The sequence below is a fragment of the Melitaea cinxia genome, chromosome 13 (assembly GCF_905220565.1).
Source record: "Melitaea cinxia chromosome 13, ilMelCinx1.1, whole genome shotgun sequence".
In the NCBI taxonomy this organism is placed as follows: domain Eukaryota; kingdom Metazoa; phylum Arthropoda; class Insecta; order Lepidoptera; family Nymphalidae; genus Melitaea; species Melitaea cinxia.
The window spans coordinates 12,853,261-12,858,984 of NC_059406.1; the positions used below are offsets into that span (position 1 = coordinate 12,853,261).

The 5,724-nt window shown below is 31.0% G+C and overlaps 1 non-coding gene across 1 annotated transcript; it reads right to left on the bottom strand.

The window, feature by feature from the left end:
• Positions 1 to 5,024: 5,024 nt before the first annotated feature.
• Positions 5,025 to 5,096, bottom strand: Trnaa-cgc. Its single transcript has one exon. It is a non-coding gene; the product is annotated as a tRNA-Ala (tRNA).
• Positions 5,097 to 5,724: the final 628 nt, after the last annotated feature.

Here is a 5,724-nt window from a genome sequence, read left to right on the forward strand (position 1 = left end):
AAATATATCATAATGTAAATCCATACATTAGATACAAATCATAAGAGCAATTCACTTGCAGGCAATAAATAAAACTCACTACTACAATAAATCAGAACGCACCGCCACTCCACCACCCCACTAATTACGGACACCATAAAAATTACCCTAGAACCACTTAAGTGCACTTATTTTTATATATGAACATCATAATATGTTATCTGTAACCATATTATATTTAAATAAAATGTAACTATTTTGTAGTGTATAGATAGTGTTATAATGAATGACATACCTATACAATTTCGTATTATATGTGGTGTCAGTTTCCCGCGTATTTAAAATGGCGGTCACTCGGTTATTTATCAACTTCGTGTTTATATGTAAATTTTGTTTTACTTTAACACTTCATATAATTTTAATAAGAGAAATATCAAACACACGTAAAAACTATTTAAACCGAAACAATTAGCGTTATAACATTCAGATAATAATGTCGTAATAAGTTGAATAAAACAAATTAAAATTGAAAAAAAATCCGACAAAACACATACATTACATATTAAAGCATAGCACATAGAATGTATTCGGAATCCCTTTCAAATTTATTAAAATCTCATTAAAATTAAAACTACTACGAACAATTAGGAATAAACATAAAAAGGTTTTTAATCAGACCTAGTCGTAAATCCTTGAAAATCACTTTCAAATGAAACATCACGTCTAACATAACCCATTATGCTCAACAGTATTGCATTACACGCATCATTAAGGCCCTTTATTAATAGACAATGAAAGGGTTATCAAGATTAACGCAACCGATAATACATGTATCGTCGACAGCTTTATCTACGATGTGCTTACATTACAAACACCGAACACGCGATTCTGCCAACTTGAGGCTTAGAATTTAATGTGAAATCATGTATTGTATACTTTATTGATGATTAATGTTGGTGTCGCTCGCTTCAACCTGAAATATTCCACTAATCATATCGATACTAATAGTAGGGAACATATCCGCCAACCCGCAGTGGAGCAGCCTGGTGGATTATCCCAATGGATATCTCCAATCCTTCTCCTACATGGAGATAGAGGCCAGTGCCCAACAGTGGGATGTTACAGGCTGAAGGCGTATGTTGTCGTTGTCGTAATTTAAGTAGGTACTTACTAAGCATCTAATCACATATATTTATATGTGATTTATTGAAATAGTCTAGACAAACCAAAAATCAAAACACTATAGAGTAAGTTCCCAGGCCTTCTAGACCTATTTAACCGTGGTTGGATTCTCGGTTACAACGATCTTCATTACTCATTCTCTATCCAACGTAATATTGGCGAAATATTTTGTATCAATTCGCTTAACTAAAATGCAACTTTTGTGGAATAACGAAGAATAGAACTGAATAGACCAAAGAGATTATTGCCTCATAACACTATATACTAACACTTATACTATTATATCTTGAAATGTAATGGCAATAATGAAAAATGAAATAAAAAATAAAATCTCGTCTTCGACAATCTCATCATTACAGGGAGCGTTTCGATCTGTAGTGATTGACAGCTAATAACCGCAGATTTCCCATGGGCGAGCGCAATTTGTCCCCTCAACGCCATGGATTCATCGTCACGTCATGATGTGGAAATAGTTGAAGTCTTAAGACTTACTTGGGGTTTAAATATATATATATATATATATATATATATATATATATATATATATATATAATTGTTAATATGGAAGACAAACCAATACCAATATATCTGAAACTACATACTACCATACATTGGTAACTCTTTAACTATTTAAAAACGAAATTATTTAGAAGTAGCGTAAATTATAAACGTCAAACTGACACTAGTACGAGCTTCTGCGCGTCTCTCTTTCCTTCCTTAATCAATAGTAGAACTACAGAAGAATAGAAACAACAGAAATAAGTTAATAAAGTAGGCGAAACTATAATAAGCCCGCAACGTCGTTAGCAATTTTCTCTAGCATACAAAATATCATTCAAATCCATTAATTAGTTTTAGAATGTTCCCAGCTAAATACAGGCAGATAAACCAAAATTAAAATTCTTATTACCTTCAGTATCGACTTCAGAGTTCTCCTTTAAAATCATTTTTCGTTCTCGCAATAGCAGCTCTAGTTATCATTTAGTTTTATACAATTCATATTTTGTAAGGCGTTTTATTAATTAATTTCTGGTGCTACAATTTGTTTGCGTATAAAATATTTTAAAGATTGTTCTTAAAAACAATTCTAGTAATATTATTAAGAATCGTCGTTTCGTAATACACGAAATGGAGTTTAAATATTAAAATAATTTCAAATTTTAAAATAAACATTAAACGAAGAGTTTCAAAACCCGCGCTAAAGGAATTGTAGAGCAAGTTAAAAGTTTCTCGGTGGCAGGAAATTGATTCGAGATTCAATTTCCACTCATAATCCGTTCGGATCTGCGTTTCATCAGTTACATTTGTTTACAAAAAATGTAATTCTTATGTATGAGCAATGTTTGTAGGCGCACACAAGTGCACTAAATTGTATAATTTAGTAAAAAAAAATGGTGGGTCGCCGTGACAGTTACTATAGGTATATTTATGAATTTATTTCCTTACGTCCCGTAAATAAAACATTATGTGGATAGCAATTATATTTTTATGAAATTTGTTAACATGTACCAAGTTTCATGGGCTAGGGTTCTTTAATTGGGTTTAATATTTATTGACAGAGTATGACTCTGTTTTAAATAGTACTAGCTGTATGTACCTACCCTGTGCGCGTGGCTACGCTTTTTTATTTTATTTTTTTGTCGTCCCAACTCAGAAAACTTTGTGTGCTCATGCACAAAGCTTTACATCATCACATAATCAAATGCATAGTTTACGATTCAATAAAGGACATACAGACAAACATTCATTTATATAAATATATATAGATTAGAGATTAGATTGTCATCGCTGTCACTGGCCGCTATGAGATTGTCAATATGTAATGAATAATTAAACAAATATTTAAGTAGTATAAACCTGCAGTTTTACTTACGCCCTAAAAAAATACAAAGATAATTAAATTATAACGATAACAAATTTTTTTAGAATAAATTTTTTAAGTATTTAATAATTTATTTCTTAGTATGAATTGAAAACATAGTAATTATTATATTTTAAAGTCTGGTACCATTTTAGGAAAACAGCGCATTGTTAAAATAATAGGTAGGTTTTTTGTTATGTCACTAGGTCGGCATACAAGCGTACGGCTCACCTGATGGTAAGCGATTACCGTAGCTTATAGACACCTGCAACACCAGAAGCATCGCAAGCGCGTTGCCGACTCAATCCCCAATCCCCCCAGGAGCTCTGGTCACCTTACTCACCAACAGGAACACAATACTGCTTGAAAACAGTGTTATTTAGCTGTGATCTTTTGTAAGGTCGAGGTACTACCCCAGTCGGGCTGCTCCATATTTTGAGCAGGAAATTCCTGCTGTGCTCTACCTCAGTTAAAGGTAATACATTGTTTATGTTGCACTGCTTATCATGGGTACTACTTGTACTTTTTGTCTATAATAATAAAAGTACATATTCTGTAATAAAATAATAAATTTTAAAATAAAAAAAAGTACATATTCTGCGATAAGTCACTCTTAGGATTACGTGCTACACGATTATTTATAGCATGGCTAAGCACCATATAACAACAGTTAACATTTACAGCGAAAGTAGAGTCCTACATTTTTAAGCTTGAAATCCAAGACCGACAAAATGAATATTTGATCGGTTCCTGACGCAAATGTCAGTACAAATGGAATAATAAACGAGACAGGATTAACCGAAATGGATAAAGTTTAATATTTCAAATAGGTGATAGCTACTGAGAGATCAATGGACAAAAATGTTTTGTATTACCTTTTTTTACCCGCGAGTTTAGTTTGATACACACACATATGCACACACAGAGTAATCGTAATCAAGTTGACATTTAACCACACGAGTCAATAATTATGTCATCAAAAAAAAAGTATGTGTACTTATGGACGCAAGTAAGAAGTTATAATTCATTGGCTAGCTAACTTTACGTTGCTAACTTCTTCGTTGACTCGCTAACTTCAGGGTGTTGGTTTTTGTCGTGACGGTCTGCGCGCGTATCGTAAAAATTAACTCTCATAATTTTTCCCTAACGTGCCAAAAGAGGTATAACTTAAAAAAAATACATCAATTCGGGCTCTATAAACTCAAAAAAAAAAATAAAAATTAAATACTAATCTGACTCGGTTACTTCATACCGCAATCTTCTTTAATTCATTTTTTTATACTTACATACCTTGTTCTGACAACAAAAAATACCTACAAAACATTAAATTTATATAATATTTGGTGCAGTCGTTCTAAAGTTATGCACGTACATACATTTCATTTATATTTATATGGATATGAATTAGTAAACCAGCTGTTTGTCAATCACTGGTATGAAAGATTTATTTAATAGTGACGCAATGACGCCACGTGCGCGGGTATTTGCTCTGTTGGCTCAGAAAATCGACGCTACTTACAATTAGAGGAAATTATAGCACAGAAATTTCGATTTTATTCTAACGCGATAAATGTTATAATTGATTTAAATAATTTTAAATATAGAAATTAAATATTAAATAGGGCATAATTCATTCATATTTAGGTTTCTACTTTTATAAAATAATGTGCTTTGACCGGATGTCACATCCTTTGTGACTAACGTAAAACTTTCCGAATAGTTGAGCTTATTCGAGAGAGATTCATTTGGGTTCATACATACTTACATAAAAGTAATAATATATAACATAGTATACGGTAACCAGTCAGATAACACAGTACTTAAAGAAAGTTTATCCTTAAGACGCAAATTGTAGACAAGAATACTAGAAAAATATAATTAATTCAGAATTACATGAGTACGAAGTTGCAAATATATTTAATTGGATGTTAAATATTGAAAATAAATAGTTTCAATATATAGTAAAATATATATAATAAATATTAAAAAAAAAGAAACCATTTGGAGGTGCTGGGATTTGAACCCAGGACTTTCAGCATGCGAAGCAGACACTCTACCACTGAGTTACACCCCCTGACTCTTATACAAGAGAAATTGTTGATCACTTATTAAACATTGAGAAAACTTTTATTAAGATATATTTTATGTACTTCATGCTTTTATAAATGCCAATTAATTATGTACATATTGTTGTATTTAACGTATTCAAACATTATTTTTTTTTTTAATAACGTAGTTTGTCAATATTTATTACTTGACAAAGTTCCTATAATTTTTATGAATCAATTCATCACAAAAAAAAAACTTTTAATTGAATCCAGTCTTCTTTCAAGGAGACAACACCAAAAGTTACAGTATATTGTATTTGTTATAGAAAAGGTTTATTAAATACACTTGGTTAAGTAGGTAAAACTAAAACTTGACAATTTTGTAAAACTTAAAACATTCTATTAATATTATTTAAATGTAATGTAATAAATAAATGGTAATTAAATAATGACGAACATAAAAAAATATTCGTATCATTATATAAAAATAAACAACAAATAATATCCTAATAGTTCAAAAACTCACCACAAGATGGCGTTGTGCAGTAATTTGCTATGAACATATTTAAAGCTCAACTTTTGTCAGTGTCAATCCGTTATCGCATTCAATGTTTTTGCAGAGCGCCCTTTTAATTAGTGAAAATATTAACATGG